Source organism: Melozone crissalis, unplaced genomic scaffold (genome assembly GCF_028551555.1).
Source record: "Melozone crissalis strain CALT ecotype California unplaced genomic scaffold, PUWL_Pcris_2 ptg000003l_1, whole genome shotgun sequence".
Taxonomy (NCBI): domain Eukaryota; kingdom Metazoa; phylum Chordata; class Aves; order Passeriformes; family Passerellidae; genus Melozone; species Melozone crissalis.
This window is the reverse complement of record NW_026535781.1, coordinates 206,486-226,036: the sequence shown is the minus strand read 5'-3', so window position 1 is coordinate 226,036 and position 19,551 is coordinate 206,486.

The window sequence follows — 19,551 nt, the reverse complement described above, 5'->3', positions numbered from 1 at the left end:
TCCGTCCTAGGGCGGGTGGGCACCACGGGTGGGCTCTGGCCCTGAACAATTGTGCCCGCCAAGGCGGGTCCTTGGCTTAAGGGCGGGCAGAAAAGGGACAAGGTGCCGCCGCCTTGGCCGACAGCAGTGCCCAGGGGGGCTGCTCCCCATTGTGAATGGGCCAGCAGAAGCTGGGCTGGAGTGGGACACGCTGGCGGCTTCTGTGTCCACCTGGCCTCAGCCAGCAAGCGGCTCTGGGATGGTCTTTGGCCCTTCTCTCTCGGCCTCTCAGGATCCTCTTTGGCCCTTCTCTCTTGGCCTCTCTGGATCCTCTTTCTCCCTTCTCTCTCGCCTCTCCAGATCTGCTCTTTCGCGTCCCCTTGGTGAACTTGCGGAGCCAGCCGCGACAATAGGTCTACCCAGCACCCGCTGAAATTGCACCAAGTCCCGCCGGAGTGAGGTAGACCTGTGTTCCCTGGCCGGCACCCGCCACCCGGGGGCAAGGCTGACCCCCAGAGGCCCCGGAGCCGGGGTAGACCTGTTGTACCTCTGGAGCCGGGGTAGACCTGGTGTCTCTACAGAGCTGGGGTAGACTTGTTGTCCCTATGGAGCCAGGTTAGACCTGTTGCCCCTCCAGATTCTGGGTAGACCTGTTGTCCCGCCGGAGCTGGGGTGGACCTGGTGTCTCCACAGAGCCGGGGTAGACCTGTTGTCCCCTGTGGCTGGGGTAGACCTGTTGTTTTGTTTGCATGCTCAATTGTGCCAAAGTCTCCTGTCACCTGAATCATCTGCTGCAAGCATGGGGTACTGGTGCAGAGCCTGAAAGGCCAAGAGGGGCAGGAGAGCTACTTGATGCCCTTGAGTATGCTGAGGGGGAGCCCAGGGACACTGCCATGTGGATCTCAGCATCCAAGCAAGAGTGACTGAGTGGGGAACTTTGTCCTCAGTGCTGCCCTGAATTCAAGTGTCCCAGGTGAGCTGTGGCACTGGGGCACATCCAGGAAACACTGCCAGGCCCCCCCAGAGCCCAAGTGAGGCAGGGGAGCCTGGCCTGCCCCATGGCATGTGCCCGGGCAGTTGAGATGCTGGGGATGAGGGTGCACTTCAGCACAGGCTTTGGCAGCAGGGACACAGCTGCCAGTGCCACGAGAGCCTCCTACTCCTCTCCTGGCCCAGCATGACAGAAAGGGGAGAGTGGTGCTGCCAGATGTGATGAACAGCCCCAGCTAAGCAGGGCATTCATGTTGCATGGCTTTCCAAGGGTTCCTCAGGGTGAGAGAGATAGACGAGAATCTTGCTTCATGATCAGAAGGCTGGATTTATTAATTTATGATATATAATACATTATGACTGTACTAATAGGAATAGAGAGAAAAGTTCACAAGCTGCTAAACTAAGAAAAGAATAGCAAAATGGACAATAAACAAGAGAGCTTTCTGTGAATCTGTCCCAGAGAAAGCTCAGTCTCTGATTGGCCCTTAATTGTAAACATGGAACATGGGCCAATCGCAGATGCACCTGTTACATTCCACAGCAGCAGATAATAATTGTTTACATTCTTCTTCTAGGGCCTCAGCTTCCCAGAAGGGGAAAAATCCTAAAAGAAAGGATTTTTATGAAAGGATGTCAGTGACACATTCATTTATTGATTTTGGCAATGGACAGAGCGTGGAGCAGGGGGTGCTCACAGGGGATGAGTCTGTGCAGTCCCTGGGGCAGCTGCAGACTGTCTCCTTTCATTTTCTCCTGCCAGGCAATGCATCCAGCTCCTAAGCAGGAACATGCACTGATGGGGAGTGATTCCCTCCCTGCACAGCCAGTGCCCATCAGCTTTGAGCCAAGACTGCCCAGCTGCCAACACCATGACATGGACACGTTCAACAGACAGAATCTGGCTTGGCTCTAAGGGCCTATTCTGCTCCAAACTTCCCTTCTCCAGAATGTCCCTTTTCCCACAACAGCTTTTGTTTCTTCATTTACCAATCCTCCATGTTTCCACAAGTCTCACCTAGATATCGTGATAGAGTGGGTGGTCATCTTTCTCTTCCTCCTGGCTGCAAGGACCTCTTTGTTGCTGAGGGAAAGGTGAGTGATTTCTGGAGATTGAGCGTGAAGTCGCACTCTGCTGCAGGGCTGTTGCTGTCTGACTCCTGCTGCTTTAGAATGGCCAGGTGCTTAGCCTATTTCCCAGGAAGCTGAGTCCCTCAGGCTTTTCTTTTCTCACCTGAGGGATGCAAAGCTGAGAAGATGATCAAGACTTTCTCCAAGGGGTGACTGCCCTTCAATCTCGGAGGTCTCTGTGGTCAGGATGACCCCACGATGTGTTAGAGAGTCTCTTTTCCCAGCTGAAGAATGACTCAGGATTCCTTGGCACTCATTCTCAAGGTTGTTTATTATCTCTTATCTACATCATTCTTTCTCCAACCCATGGAGAGGGTTGAGGCACCCTGACCGCCTCCAGAGGTGGTGTTATCTCTTGCACCAAAAACCATGTGTACATTATTTACAATAATTTCCCAATACCTATGTGGACAGTGTGTTTCTACTCTAAGCCAATCTAAAAGTGCCAACATCACCCAGAAGATGGAGGCTAAGAAGAAGAAAGAAGAAGGACAAGACACGCCCAGATTCCTACAACTTGCCTCCTGAACCCCCATTCTAAGGATCTTAAAATTCTACTTTTCTATCTTGGAACAAACTAACTATCATTCTACTTCAACTTTCATGGCTTGTGGATCCTCATATAAGGTTGGTAATTGTTTTTTCCAAGGGCTAAAATCAAAGGCACAGGTGGTTTTGACTCTGTGCCAAGGTCTCTGAGCCCCCTGTCAGGGTCTTGAGTCCTGCAGGGCAGCCAGAGGAATTCCTGGGTTCCAACACTTTAACAGGAAAGTGGGGAGGAAGAGATCAAGTGCATCCCTGTGCCAGGCACACATTGGCTTCCATCCTGTGGGCACAAGAAGTCAGGGTCTGAGCTGGCTTGAATGCAGCCAGCACAGCTCCTGCACACTCTGGCTGCACACAGCTGCTGACAGCTCCTGGGAAAGGGCATTTACAGTTCTTTCTGCTGGGCTTGAAGAATCCCTCTGCCAGTGAGGTGAGGAGGTTCAGCCCATCATCTTGACAGCAGAAGCTAGAGAAGAGAAGGGCAGTATTTTTTTTATCTATAAAATTCTTTCTCTTGGCCTGCTGAGGTCTGTTCAGCAGGTCAGACAGAGGCACTCTGGCCACCCTCGGGGTGGTGTTATCTTTTTATACTAAAAACTACATGTACATTATTTACCATAACTTCCCAATACCTATCACCTATGTTAGACAGTGAGCTTCTACTCTAAACCAATCCAAAAGTGCCAGCATCACAGCAGAAGATGGAGGCCAAGAAGAAGAAGGAGGAAGACTGGACACACCCAGATGCCTCCATCTTGCCTCCTGAACCCCCATTCTAAAAACCCCAAAAATCTATTTTTCACCCCATGACAAACTATTATTCTTCTTAGAATTTCGTGGCTTGCAGATCCTCATATAAGGTTGGAAAGTTTTTTTTCTATGGATCAAAATCAAAGTCACAGGGGTCTTGGACTCTGTGCCAAGGTCTCTGAGCCCCCTGGTCAGAGGCTGGAGCCATCCAAGACAGCCAGAGGAATTTCCTGGGTTCTGACACTTACCAGTAACTCTGTGTGGGGATTTGCATCCCTTGTCAATAACCCAAAGGAAAATAATTTAAATGATGCCTTCACTTACACCAGGGATGTTGCCTCGAGTCCCTGAAGGTCTAAAGTTGAGGTTCTCCCTGAAAATTCCTCAGTGCTGGCTGGAGATCTGTAGATTCATTGAAGCTCTAGGCTGATCTTCTGGCTGCCACAAAAACTCCATATTGTTGGAACAAGCCTCCTTAACACTGATTTGCTTTAAAAAGGCATAATTTATTCAGGCCTGAGGTCACACAAAGGAAACTCCTAACCATTTTTGTACACACGATTTTACAATTAAGCAATTTACATATTACAACTTATCCATTACCATAAAGCCCAGAATCAGTCCTTGTTTTGTTTGTTTTGTCTATTCCTACATTCTTGAGCCGGATGTTTTCTGCTTCTCTTTCAACTGTTCTTGCTGGGAAAAGCAGTTTTTGTGTGCCTGGTTTCTCTGTTCACAAGCCCAGTAAAAACTAAATGAATTCCTTTGCTGTCACATAGCATGGAAGCGTCTCTCCAGCTTCCTTCCCAGAGCACTCGTGCTCCTGTAGAACCACCCTGATAATGGACCTTCGTGTGTTGGACATGGTGGCCGTTACCTTGGCGTGGCCAACACTCACCTGGATGGGCTCCTGGCTGGTGTCCAGGGTGACATGGCAGCACGCAGTGCTCCCATTGGTGGTGAAGGACGTCTTCATCTGGGACATGCGGCTGTAGGTGTCCTCCAAGCTGCCCAGGTGAGCTTTGACCAGGGACAGCTCCAGGCCCAGCTCCATGGCAAAGCGGTTGTAGTCCAGGGGGTTGGAGAAGAAGATGGCCATGGTGAAGGTGGTGGCCTCATAGACCAGGACTCCACAACAGCCGCAGAACAGGGGGCTGGAGAGCTGGCAGGTGTCAGAGGAGCCTGGGGGCACGGAAGGGCTGGGGGGAACGGAGCTGTGCCCGCTGTAGAAGTAGGTCCTGGGAAGGAGAAACAGGGCTGTGCCATCAGGGGAGCATGGTGAGACCACCAGTGACACAGACATTTTTTAATGAAAAACTCTTTCTTTAGGATTTTTCCTCTTGAGAATGAACAAAATGTAAAATGTTCCTGAGAGGCCTCAGCAACAAAATGTAAACAATGGTTATCTGCTGCTGTGAGATGCAATAGGTGCATCTGTGATTGGTCTCATGTGGTTGTTCCTAATTAATGGCCAATCACAGTCAGCTGGCTCGGACTCTCTTTCTGAGACAGAACCGTTTGTTATTCATTCTTTCTTTTTCTGTTCTTAGCTAGCCTTCTAATGAAATCCTTTCTTCTATTCTTTTAGTATAGTTTTAATATATTATATATCATAAAATAATAAATCAAGCTTTCTGAAACATGGAGTCAGATCCTCATCTCTTCCCTCATTCTCGGGCCCCTGTGAACACGGTCACACACCAGGAGATCATCGTGGAGCAAGTGGCGGGTGGTGGAACCAGCAGGAGACAGTCTCACCACCACTGGGAGGTGATGGGAGCACCACTGGGAGGTGCTGGGGGCACTGGGAGGTGATGGGGGCACTGCTGGGAGGTGCTGGGGGCACTGGGAGCTGATGGGGCATTACTGGGAAGTGCTGGGAGCACTGGGAGGTGATGGGAGCACCACTGGGAGGTGATGGGGGCACTGGGAGGTAATGGGGGCACTGGGAGGGGATGGGGGCACTGCTGGGAGGTGCTGGGGCCACTGGGAGGTGATGGGAGCACCACTGGGAGGTGCTGGGGCCACTGGGAGGTGATGGGGGCACTGCTGGGAGGTGCTGGGGCCACTGGGAGGTGATGGGGGCACTGCTGGGAGGTGCTGGGGGCACTGGGAGGTGATGGGGGCACTGGTGGACAAGTATGAGATGGACCAAGCCCTAGGAGATGCTCCCATAGTGGAATGATGACCCCACCCTGTGGTGATGTTTACAGGGGTCTCAGGACAAGGGAAGACATGAGAATGTTGACTTTATGTTTCAGAAGGCTGATTTATTATTTTGTGATATATATTAAAAGAAAATTATATATTAAAACTTACTAAAATGATAGGAGAAAAGATTTTATCAGAAAGTTGGCAGAAAATAGAAAAGAATAGAATGATAATAAAATCTTGTCTGAGATAGCTGGACTGTGATTAGCCATTAATTTAAAACAACTACATGAGACCAATCAAAGATGCACTTGTTGCATTCTACAGTAGCAAATTTATTATTTTATTATATATATTATATAAAAAGAAAATGATATATTAAAACTTACTAAAATAATAGGAGAAAAGATTTAATCAGAAAGCTAGCAAAGAATAGAAAAGGATAGAATGATAATAAAATCTTGTGACTGACTAGAGAGTCTGAGACAGCTGGACCGTGATTAGCTATTAATTAAAAACAACTACATGAAACCAAACAAGGATGCACTTGCTGCATTCTACAGCAGCAAATAATTATTGTTTACATTTAGTTTTTTAAGTCTCTCAACTTCTCAAGAGAAAAAATCTTAATGAAAAGATTTTTCATAAAATATGTCTATGACACCACCCTGTCCTGGTTTGGAATGGGAGGAAAATTCAGGGAAGTGATGCAAAGCTTTTTATGTAACTGACGGACTGCTGAACCACTGAGAAGCTGGGCTCAACTCTGTGAAGCACATATGTTAAAAACCAAAAACCTCCAAAACTCTCTCTTTCATTTCCAATCAACAAAAAAGCAGCAACCCCCAACCTCAACCCCCATCTCAGTCAAACCAAGCCAAACAGTGTCACTGTGATATTTTATGGAAAATCCCTTTGCCAGGATTTCTTCTCCTGGGAAGCTGGGAAGCCTCAGCTTCTCCCTGTTTTGCTGCTTTGGAATGTGATTTGGAGAATTGTTTACCCAGCATATGAATTGTTTTTAATTAATGACCAATCCCAATCCAGCTGGGTCGGGACTCTGGTCAGTCACGGGTTTTTATTATTCATTCTTTTACAGCCTTCTGATATCTCCTTTCTCTTTCTTTAGTGTAGTTTTAGTATGTAATTTCTTTTAATATAATATTGAGGGAACCCAGGAAATTCCTCTGGCTGCCCTGGAGGGCTCCAGCCCCTGCATGGGGGGCTCAGAGACCTTGGCACAGAGCCCAGGACCCCTGTGCCTTTGATTTAGCCCTTAGAAAAAACAATTACCAGCCTTTATAGGAAGGATTACAAGTCAAGAGTGTTTAAGTAGAATAATAGTTAGTTTGTCATGGGGCGAAAAATAGATTTTTGAGATTTTTAGAATGAGGGCTTGAAGTCCCAAGATAGAAGAATTTAAGCATGCCTTGTCCTTCCTTCCTTCCTTTCCTTCCTTTCCTTCATTTCCTTGCTTTCCTTCCTTTCCTTCCTTTCCTTCCTTTCCTTCTTCCTCCATCTTTTAAGTGTTGTTGGCATATTTCGATTAGTTTAGAGTAAAAACTCACTGTCTAACATAGGTGATAAGCATTTAGAAGTTATTGTAAATATTGTACACGTAGTTTTTAGTATAAAAAGATAACACCACCTCAAGGACGGGCAATGTGCCTCGACCCGACCTGCCAGACAGACCTCGGTGAGTAAAAAAAAATTATAGATAAAAAACCAATAAACAACCTTAAGAACAAGAATAGAAGAGTTCTGACTCCTTCTTGTAATGCTGGTCTGGGAAAAGAGACTTTCTGACACATCTTAGGGTCACTGTGATCAGCAGAGATTCTGAGATAATATCATATCATATCATATCATATCATATCATATAAAATAATAAATCAGCCTTCTGAGGACATGGAGTCAAATTCAATGTAATGTTAACCCTTCCAGTGCCTCAGTCCTCTCTCAAGTGAGAAAAAAACCCTGAAATACAAACATGTAAAAGACCAGCATAAAGACATCAAAGTTGGTGTAGAAGAAGTCCCAAATAAGAAAGAAAAACAAATTATTTGCTTTTATGAGCTAAAATCGTCTTATAAGCTATAGAGAAAAGACTATTTTTCCTTACAGCATATATAGCTATAAAGAAATAAAAGTGTATAAAGTTGATAGCAAACAAAAGCCTCCATACTAAAATAAACAAATGCTAAAATAGCTGTAATCCTAGAAAAAGTTAAGCAGAAAAAAAGCATATTCCTATGCTTCGGGAAAAAAAAAAAAGAAAATCTCTATTCCTAAAAACAAAAATATTTTTTAAAATAGACAATAAAGAGAATTTTCACCTTGAAACAACACATCTTTAAAAAAATACCCCCTAAATCAACATAACCCATCAACAAGCTATAAAAATGCTTATAACAATAAGAAAAACTTCATCATAGCAAAATTCCCCAATCAACTGCTGTTTGTAACAAATTAAGAACCACAAAAAAACTGTTTCCTTTGTCTCTTATAAAGTCTCTATAACCTTAACAAAAAAGACTTCTCTCCCTCAATAAACTAAAGAAAAACTATTTTAAAAATTATAAACTAACTAAAAATCTTAAGTGTAATTTCTTTACATTATCAGTGAGGAAGAAAAGTTGTGAGAAGAAGAAAAGTGTTCTAAAAGGTTTGTTTTAGTTCTTACTACTTTTTTCCTTCTAATTACTTTTAATAACATTTTCTTTATACCCTCTTGAAGTTTTAAACCTGCTTTACCTTTCTCCTAATCCTATCTCACAACAAAAAGTAAGTGTATCAGGAATCAGCCAACACCAAACTTACCACATTCTTTAGTACATCAGCAAAAAAAAAAAATTCAAATTAAAAAAATCTTAAATTAGCAAACCTAAACCACAACACAAAATTGGTGTTTCCACCCAATTTCAAACTAAAACCACCACACACCCTGCACCCCAGGGGTCCTCCTGCACCTTCCCCTCACCTGGGGTTCTCCAGGGTGACATTCCGGGTGCTGTTGGATATCTGGATCTCCACAGTCCTCTCCAGGAAATTCCACATCTTGGCACGCGATTGGCTGCTCCAGGGGGACAGAATCTACTCCTCCAGTCTGGGGTTTCCTCAGCTCTGGGATCTTGGCCTTGGAGACAGAATTTTCTCAGCTCTGGAGTCTCCCTGAATCTGTGATCTTCTCACTCCAAGGTCTCCTCCTCAGCTCCAGAGTCTCTTTGTTCCAGGATCTTCTTCTTCAATCCAGGATCTTTTCCTCAGCTCTGGGGTCTCCTTGGATTCAGAATCTTCTCAGCTCTGGAATCTTGCTCCTGTCTCTGGAAATTTATTGGATCTGGAATCCTCTCAGATTTGGTGTCTCTTTGGATCCAGGTCTCCTCAGCACCGAAATCTTCTCCTCTGCTCTGGGATTTCCTCAGTCCCATGCTCTCCTCAGTACTCCTTGGATCCAGAATCTCCACCTTGATCTCCTTTGATCCAGGTAGACCCTGGATCCAGCATCTCCAGCTCAGCCCCCAAATTTCCCCGTGGTCTCCCCCTCTGAGCACCTTCTGGGTCTCCACTGGTGCTGGGAATGTCCTGGGGCAGGCAAATGCCTCCCCTGTCTGAAAAAATCCTAGATTACAACTTCCTGGTGGTTAAAGAGAACCAACTTCCTGGTGGTGAATCCGGGGCAAAGTCCCCCAGGGCCTGGCACCTTTAGCTGGGGTAACTGGTTTAACTGGCTGAATTATCTAATTGATTTCTCTAATTTATGTAATTTAATTCAGTCTATCTAACTCAGCTGGTTTAAATGTGTCACCGACATCTTTTCATAAAAACCCTTTCTTTAGGATTTTTTTCCCTTCTGAGAAGCTGTGGCCTCAGCAACAAAATGTAAACAATGGTTATCTGCTGCTGTGGAATGCAACAGGTGGATCCATGTTTGGTCTCATGTGGATGTTTGGATTTACTGACCACTCATAGCAGAGCTGGGTCTCACTCCCTGCTGAGACACAGCCCTTTGTTATTCATTCCTTTTCTATTCTTAGCTTAGCTAGTCTTCTGAGAACTTTTCCTTCTATCCTATTAGTATAATCATAATGTAATATATATCATAAAATAATAAATCAAGCCTTCTGAACATGAGGTCAACATTCTCGCCTCTCTCTCACCCTGCAACCCTTGCAAGCCCTGTGACAATTGGTGAACCCTGAGTGAATGAGGAGGACAAAACCATCAATTGGTGACCCCAGAGGAGAAATTGGTGCACTGGGTAAACCCCAAATGTGTGACATTGATGGTTGCTTCACAAGTGACCACAGAAGTGGATTCTAGCCAGGAGCTGAAGAACTGAAGATCCAGATTTGGATAGAGTTCACAGCAAGGCTGACCACAAAGAGAACCTCCTGAAAAGCCTCCAGGAAGATGTTTGGAAAGTGCAGCAGCACAATGGAGCTGGCCAGAGCATGCTGGACTCTTTCAAAAGGTACTGTTGACTTTTCCCTTCCTGACGATCCTGGCCTTTGCAGGTTATGGCTGCAAAGGTGATGGGGCATTCCCACCAGGGCTGAGGTTCAATTCTCCCCTTCAGAGGAGAAGCTTATTGCCCTCTGGCACAAATGGGGTGAAGAGGATGGATTTTGCCTGTTGGAGACACATTTCCATGAGTTTTTTCAATGGGCAAAGCTCTTTGGGTTTTTCACGGATGTGCTGTATGCACTTGATGTGTTCGTAGGGGAGTGCATGGAATCCATTTTCCAATTCGTTTGGGACCGTGGTTTGGGACACCCCCGTGTTTACCCAGTCTTCTGTGTACTCTTTTCTATCTTGAAATGGAGAGCAGTTGTTTTTCCTTGGATTGCGAAATGCAACGGGCAAGCCCCAGTTCCCCCGTCTCCAGCAGGAAAAGACCCTTTGCAGGGGGAAGACGATCCACTGCTTCCTAGCCCCCCTGCATCCCGGCGGAGGGGGGGTGTTTCAATCGGAGCCAAAGTTTTTTCTCTGCATCTTCGGAGCATGCTCCGATGGAGCGGTCTTTCTCCCCGCCTTCTCTCTCTCTGGGGGATGAAGAGTGGGCGGCGCCACCCCGGCCGGCACCACGAGCACTGCCCCAGCCAGCCCCGCGAGCACCGCCGGGACGCCCCCCGCAGCCGCCTCCCCGGGCGGTCCTGCCCGCCCCTTCACCGGCCTTGCCACCTCCGCCAGCCCCCTCTCTGCCCTCGCTGCCTCCGCAGCCGATCCCAGAGCCAGCAGAAGACGCTGCCGACCCCGCGCCGTGCCCGGCAGGCTCTCCCGCAGAGGCAGAGCAGCTTGCGGTCTCGCCGCTCCTGGCAGCAGCTGCCGCGACGGTTCCTGCACCCAGCGAGATTTCCCCCCCAAGTTTTTCGGGCTGTCCCGGGGCTGCCCCTGCGGGGGCAGCTGGGACAGGGGAAGAGGGCGTCGGCCTCTCCTTCCATGGAGGCATGGCCTGACATCTGGGGGCGGGGGCAGCCCGTCTGCTGGCATTCAAAATCAGCGTTCTCGGTGGGTTGGGGAGTGGTTGGTCAGTTGCTTTCCCTTGGGGGATGTGAATCTCTGCCACCCCTCGTGAGCCCCAGTGGCGAGGGGCAGGTGGGTCCCGAGAGTTCTGCCTTTGGTCCCCAGCCCAGAGGGGGTGGTGCCGTAAGGCAGATGGGAGACACACCTGTTGCATTTGCATTGCAGAAGCAGAGGGCACAGCGGGAAGCGATCATCGCTTTCTTGCTGTGGGGAAGAAACATTCCTAGACCCAAGATGAGGGCGCTTGGGGCTGCTTCTATTCCCTCACTGCTGGCATGCCTTGGTGATTTAGGGGAAAAGAAGCGTCTCACCACCTGTTCTGCCATTGCACTGGCAGCAGAGTGTAGGCCTGTGGCAAGGCAGAGCCTGCCTCGGGGGCTGGGCCTGGGCTGTTGGGCTCGGGTCCCTGGGCCAGGGCCACCTCCCGGCCTCCTGATGGGTTTGGGGGTTTTGCTTTCCCCTACCGGTCCTGGCCCGCCTTTTGTGGGCCAGATCTGGGGTTCCTGGTACATCCACATGGGCCAGGGCCCTCCAGGGCCTCTCTGGCTCCTCTGCTGCTGCTTTTTCCGATTAAAAAAAAAAAAATAATAATTAAATAAAAAGACTTGAAATAGCTGGCAGCAGCTCTGAAGCATTGAAGGGCCAAAAACTTGGCTTCAGCCCAAAAGTGCTCAAAAAAGGGCTGTGGTGAAGACATTCCAGAAGTCTCAAAATTGTTTGAAATTGTTTTGTGACTGTCAATGTACTTTTGATAACTATTGATGGACTTCTCTGCAGCAAGCCTGTTTCAGGACCAAAAGGGACTTTCAGATATGTCCAAGAGGAATATCTTCAGTCCATGGACTTTTTCCTGAAACTCAGCTGTTTGGACATGGACTCTCTTTGCATTGTTTTTTTGTATTTTCTTATACTGTAAGATTGTTTTAGTGATTTGATAGAATTGTATGTTCTACAGGTGAAGAAATTCCCTGTTCATTCCACACCAGCACTTGAGTGAGGTTCTGATTGGCAACAGATAACCTGTCAAGTGTTTGTTCTTTCCTCGGCATGTGCCCAGCAGAGAAAATTACAAACACTTTTCTTTTTAATTAAACTAAATTTAAAAGGGTGACATGTCACAGACATCTTTTGTGAAAAATCCTTTCTTTAGGATTTTTTCCCCTTCTGGGAAACTGTGGCCTCAGCAACAAAATGTAAACAATGGTTTTCTGCTGCTGTGGAATGCAACAGGTGGATGCATGATTGGTCTTGGATGGACGTTTGGATTCACTGACCACTCACGGCAGAGCTGTTCTTGCTTTCTGCCTGGACACAGACCTTTGTTATTCATTCCTTTTCTATTCTTAGCTTAGCTAGCATTCTGAGAACTTTCTATCTATTTCTTTTTAGTATAGTTATAATGTAATATATATCATAAAATAATAAATCTAGCCTTCTGAACATGAGGTCAACATTCTCGTCTCTCTCTTCACCCTGAAAAACCCTTGCAAGCCCTGTAACAAATCTGCTATTACTGACAAACTAGCTGGCCTTGGCCTACTGAGGCTCTCACCTGCCTTTCAAACCTTGGAGCTCTGTGCTTTCCTTCCTATGGAAAAGAACTGTCCTTCTAATCCAGGTGCCCATGGCCACAATTGGGATTTCACTTCCAGCATTCCCTGTTGTGACAGACTGGAGGAGATTGTTGGCTCAAAACATTTTGTGTGTGAGGGAGGAAGGGGCAGGTGCAGCCTTTCCCTACCCTGGAACCCCAGCCCTGCCCTGCCCTAGAACCCCAATTTCTCCAGATCCTCTATCCCAGCCCAGCAGTGTCTGCCAGTCCCTGGCACAGCACAGGCAATGCTCCACAGCCACCTCTGCAGCCCCCAGCCCAGCTCCTGAGGGACCAAATGACCCCAAGGCCCACCTGCGGGAAGGGTCCAGCAAGACCAAGGGGTATTTAAGGCTGACCATAAGGCAAGCACACATCTTGACCCTACCTCCTCTAGGAATTTCCATCTGAACACTGCAGGAATCCAGGAGTTGGTAGCTCTGCGTGTGCTTCTCTGTATCTTTTCATCCAACAAAGCCAAGGGGAGGCCCAGCTCCATCAAATGCAAAAGTCATTCCTCTGCTGGATATTAAATCCACTTTCCACAGCAGACAGCCTCAGAGCAATGGAAAACACCTTCTGTGCTCAGCACAGATCCCAAGGTCTCCCCAAACCCTCCCTGCCCCGATTCTGCCCAGAATTGCTCTTTGCACACACGAGTCACATGCTGAAGTCAGGAACTCCCTCCATGCCCAGAGGGAGGAAAAGAGAGAAAGGGGATGAAGAGCTCTCCTGTGCAGAGCCCAGGTCCAAGTGCTCTGGGATGTCCCAGCAGCATATGACATGTCCACCATCTCCCAGAGATTTCTGTACAGTAACAGTTTTAGACAAACACAAAAGAAAAGGCAATTCTGTGAGATATAAACACAATTAAGATGTTGACTAATATGATATTTATTTGAGCTTCAGAAAGATTGGGCAATTCCCTGAAGCTCAAAGCATGAAACCAGTCAGCTGAAGGGCACTTGAATGACCAGAAAGCATTGGGAGGAGTGCTGATGGTTTTTTGCAGGACAATGGACATATGCAACATATGCACAATCCAGCCTTCATAGAACCTGAGTAAGGTCACCATGCCCTTGAAGGACACAAAAGAAGGAGAACATGCTCAGCAGTAGATGGTTCAGGATGCAAAGGCAGACAAGAAAACCACAGTGAGATGCATGAAGAAGAAAGACTAACTAAAATTACCTGAAATGTCAAAATGCGTGTGTAAAATGATTTAACCAATCATGTATTAGCTTGAGGTGTGAACAACAGAGAACAGTATAAATATGGCTTGCTTTTTGTAATAAATTGGTTTCACTTATCATATTAATAATGGTGTGATGTCCCATTAATAATCCTCTGCACCTGGGGACCAGAAATGCATGCAAGCCTCCACCCCAAGAGACATTATGAATTCAAAAAACATGGCCATTAACTGCTTGATACCAACACAGAGTAATGGCAACCAAAATGCAGTCAGCCAAGGGTTTTTTCCACTCTCTCTCAAGCCCCATGCATTGGGCACCAAATTTTGTCCTGGTTTAGGGCAAATTTGGGAGAAAACTTCCAAAGGGGCTCCTCCAGAAAGCAAACGCACATTGCCCCTCCCTACAACTGGGTCAGGAAGGATTCCCTGGAGAGAAGTGGAAAGAACCTGTTTATTTAACAGGCAAAGCACCCCCAGCACACAAAATGAACAATACCAGGTGACAACACTCTTTCACCACTCTGAAAAAGATGGCAAATTCAGAAAGTCTCTCTTGGGGCTCGTCGCTTTGTTATCAGTCCCTCCGGTGCTGGGGCAGCTGCTACAGCCACAAGGTGCAAACTCTCGGTGTTTCCAGGTCCCAGTCCGGAGCAGGTTTGAGTGGTTCCAAAAAAGGGAAAGGAAAACAGTCCAGGCAAAAATTCAGACTGCTTAGCTAAACTAACTAATGAGCAGAAACAAAAGCAAGAGCAAAGCAAAAAGCCAAGCAAAAAGCAAAAGCAGCACCATGTACTGCCCTGTCTCTGTGTCCCGCCAGCCGTGGGGGAGCAGCTGATAACAAAACCAAAACAAAACATTCACTCTTTAGAGCCAGTCTTGAAGGCAAAGAACATAATATCCAGCATAAACAGAACAGATGAATGGGGATACAAGCATCATAACGTCACCGTAGGACAGTCCTGCACCCAAAATTCTGTCCTGCACCCACTGCTGCATCCTGAGTCATGTCCTGCACCCCGAGCCCCGTCCTGTACCCAAATTCTGTACTGTCCCATACCCCAAACTCAAAGCTGCCCCCAAACCCCAACCCCACCCTTCATTCATCACCACATCCCTGTTCTACACCCACTCCCCACTCTTCCCCTTCTCCCACTTCTGTCCCACCCCCCAATTTATCCCCTCTCTCCTGTCCCTGATCTCCACCCTGTTCTCTCTCCAACCCAGTCCTTCCCTGTAAGTGGGCAGCAGCAGCAGTGGCAGCTGGTGGGGGCCGGTGGAGTTGGAGGTGCTGCAGCCCCTGAGCCTCCTCACCCTGGACATGCTCCAGAAGTGCATCTTCAGCCACAAGAGCCACGGCCAGGAGTGAGTGTCACCTGTCCCCACTGATCATCTGTAAGAGACACTCTGAGGTTTCCCTCAGCTGCCTCACGACCACTGTGATGGACGGAGACTGAAGCCCCCTCCCAAGGGCTGAGACTGACACCCCTACAACTCTAACACAGGGGGCTGGCCGGACTGAAGCGAGATGTTTGTCAAGTGTTGCCTGCAGGTGTGTTCCCTGGACCAAGAAAACAATTGGTCTCACTCACTGCTGAGAACATGAACTGTCTGTAAACTTACCTGTTCCCTCTCGGTGGTTTCAATAGACTTACCTGTTCCCCCTCTTGGTGGAGGACTATAATCGAACCAAGACTTTGAGGTTCTCCCTGACGTGACAAGACGGATCTATTGGCTGGACCATGAGGGTTTCATCTCTCCATTGTTAGCTATTCCCCTCCTCTTTCTCTCTCTCTCTCTCTCTCTCTCTCTCTCTCTCTCTGCTTTATTCTCCTTTCTAATCCTTCTATCACATCTCCTGTGGGCACTCAACAAGAGGTGCATTTGTTTTGATTAATACCAAAATCCCCTTCCGTGTTGCTTTTGCGCTCTGAGATCAGTTAACTGTTGCAGTGTGTTGTAAACTGTTTTAAACTCCCGGGTCCCTTTCCCAGGTGTGCCTATATGCCTCTCCCTTCCCCCTCGCCCCCTTGCTTAGTGGGTCCTGTCAATCAGGCTTAACATTCCAGCAAGGTGTCGTGTGGTTGGTCAAGTTCAAAGGATGCCCCTATGCCCAGGAGTCATTGGCCTGTCTAGGTGTCCCTCGTCCCTTGAGACCCCACCCCTTTCACCTGTCCCCTCCCTTCCCCCTGCCCCGGGAGCTTAAAAAGGTGATCAGACGATGCGGCTTTATTCTGTTAGAGCAGCTGCTCACGTCCAGACCTCTGTAACCATGGAATAAACCACTGGGGTAAACCCTCCAGCAGAATCCATCTCCTTTTTCTCTTCACCATCGCCAGAAGCTCTCTCTCCTGAGGTAAACGGAGTTCCTGACAAGCCTGGACTTGCTCAGTGCCCAGCTGCAACCACCAGCAAGCCAAGGTATCTCTGGGGTGATTTACACCACAGTTGCTGCCTTTGGCCCAGCAGCGAGGGTCAGACTGGCCCAGGCACCATCTAACTGATAATATTGGGATTCATATTCCAATAGTTAACGAACCATCATGATCCCCGCATGTACGAGGGGATCATGACACCATCCTGGTGGCCCTGGTGACCCTACCATTGTCCCTGCTGGTCATCCTGGTGGCTGTGCTGGCTCTGCCATGGTCCCCACTGGCCATCCTTTCCCATCACTGTCCCTGTTGGCCATTCTGGTGGCCCCAATGGTCCTGCTATCATCCATGCTGGTGGCCACAGTGTCCCCCCATTGTCCCTGGTGCAGACAGCCCAGCGAGTACATCCTGCTGCTCACCAAGGTGGGGCTGGGGTGGTGGCCATGGGGCATGAAAGTGGTCAAGAGAGTGGTGGTAGCCATGGAAGGATTGGCCATAGAGGCCAGTAGGATGCTGGCGGCCATGGGAGGCTTGGACATAGACTGGTGGCCACAGGGGAACAGTGGTGGCCATGGGCAGCACTGACCATAGAGCTGGTGGCCAGTGGGATGGTGGTGCCATAGGGTGGTGGCCATGGATGGGATTTGGCCCCAGGTGGCCACAGACTGGTGGCCCCAGTGGCCCGTGGCCCATCTTGGCCCTGCAGGACGAGAATGGCCGCACCCTGTCAGATGAGGACATCACGGCTGAGGCTGACACCTTCATGGTTGAGAGTGAGCACGAGCTCGCAGGTGCCATTGGGGAAGAGCCACTCCAGTGTCCCCTCACTCACCCAGTGTCCCCACAGGCCATGACACCACGGCCAGTGGCCTGGCATGGCTCTTCTACAACCTGGCTGGCCATCCTGAGCACCAGGAGCGATGCCACCAGCAGGTCCAGGAGCTCCTGGCTGGCCGGGACACTGCAGACATTGAATGGTGAGATGTCCCCAGGGCCACCCTGGTCATGTGGCTCGGGGACACGGTGCCACCCCCACTTGTCCCCAGGGAGGACCTGTCCCAGTTGCCCTTCACCACCATGTGCATCAAGGAAAGCCTGCGGCTGCACCCTCCTGTCACTGCTGTGTCCCGGCGCTACACCGAGGACATCCCCCTGCGTGATGGCTGTGTCATCTCCAAGGGTATGGCATGGCCAGGGTGTCCCCAGTGTCACCAGCCACCCTCATCTGCTGTCCCTAAAGTGGCCATTCCCATCCCACCAGGGGTCATCTGCCTGATGAGCATCTACAGGACCCACCACAACCCAGACCTCTGGCCCAAGCCTGAGGTAGGGCCACCCTATGAGGTGTCCCTGTCACCATGGTGGTGACAGCTGTGTCCCCTTGGTGTGACTGTGTCGGTGTCACCCCAGGTGTTCAGTCCTCTGAGGTTCAGCCTGGAGAACAGCAAGGAACGGTCCCCGTCGTCCTTCATCCCCTTCTCTGCTGGCCCCAGGCATGTGCTGGAGTGGGGACAGGAGTGTCCCCAAATGTCATCCCTGTCCCTGGCTGGGTTCACAGTGGGGTGACAGTGGGGAGGAGCAGGGAATAAATGGTAGCATGAAAGGGACAGTATCATGGTGGTGGTGGGGATGTGTTGTCCTTGGCCATGGGACACCCCATGGCATGGACATGTCAACCCGTGGACTTGTGTCTAGGCCACCTGTGTCACCATCCATGGCCATGTCCCCCATGTCCTCCTCCATGGCCATAGAGCCCCATGTCACCATCTCTATCTGTGACATCCCCCCATGCCCAATATCGCCATCCACAGCCATGTCCTGGTCCCCATCCCCACCATATCCCCACCCAGGTCCTTGACTCCATCCCCACCACATCCCCACCCAGGTCCTTGTCTCCATCCCCACCATGTCCCCACCCATGTCCCACAATGTCACCATCCATGTGTTAGTTAAATGTCTTTGTATTTACCCCAGTGTTGGGTGAAGGATAATGAAAAATGAAAGAAAATAAAGGCCAAAAATAAAAGCATTTATGTGTCCATGCTGCTGAGTATCCATGTGCTTGGGTGGGTAGGAACGACCTTTTTTAAGAGGAGTTTCCACTCCATTGTCTCCAAAATCCTGGTTTTTTGCCCCAGTCCATCACCATTTGGCTGTAGAAGATGCCAGTGGGCCAGAGAGAATTAGAGTCATGGAATGATTCAGGTTGGAAAAGACCTCCAACACCATTTGGAGTTCCTGGATGCCACCCGAAGAATGATAGGATGCAAAAGGTGAGACTTTTTTGGTGTCAAAAGTAAAAAACTGTGCTGTCCCCTGTGAATTTTTTATGTCTGCATCCCAATGGATTTTTCTCTGGCCGTGTCCAAGTGCCCAAGGGGAGCCAGGAAGACATGGAGACCACCAGCCAGGTGTCTTCCCAACATGGATCACCAGGACCATGGATGACCAAGTCTCTGCACAGCAAGGATCACTGTGGACCATCCAGTGGGGGTCCCCAATGGGGGATGGAGTTGAAGCAGCGCTCAAAGCTCTTCCTGTCACTGTAGGACACAAAACAACACGAGCGCACACACTGCTGCTCTCAAGGGGAAGAAAAGGGAAGTTTATTTCCTGACTCCAACATTTATAGTTTTCTAAAAGTGACCATGGATTGGAGGGTGAAAGTGCCACCTCTCCAATGACACTGGACAAACTAACAGTCCATCAAATTTTTCTTCTTCTATAAAAGAATGCAAAACAAGAAGTTATTTACAGAAAGTGTTTGAGAAAGTTTGCTACAAGAATGTAAACATCAGAAGGCTCAAAAAATCTTAAAAAATCAAGGCAACACTCTTCCTGCACACAGGGCACTTGTAGGGCATCCCTTACTGCTGCCTCCCTTGGTGTTGGGTCACGGCAGAGTTCTGGGAGAAGCTCTTCCCACACTTGGGACACTGTCAGGGCCTCTCCCCAGTGTGGAACCACTGGTGGGTGACGAGGGTGGAGTTTTTCTAAAAGCCCTTCCTGCAGTCAGGGCAGCAGAAGAGCCTCTATTCTGTGTGAATCTGCTGATGCTTGAGGAGACGGTATCAGCTCTGAAACCTCTCCCCACACTCAGAACACGCATAGGGTCTCTCCCCAGTGTGGATCCTCTGGTGGGCAATCAGCTTAGAGTTCTGCCTGAAGCATTTCCCACATTCCCCACACCTGTAAGGCCTCTCCCTGGTGTGCATCGTCTGGTGCAGAATCAGCCTAGTGCTCTGACTGAAGCTTTTCCCACATTCCCCCCACTTGTAGGGCCTTTCCCCAGTGTGGATCTTCTGGTGGACGCTCAGGCC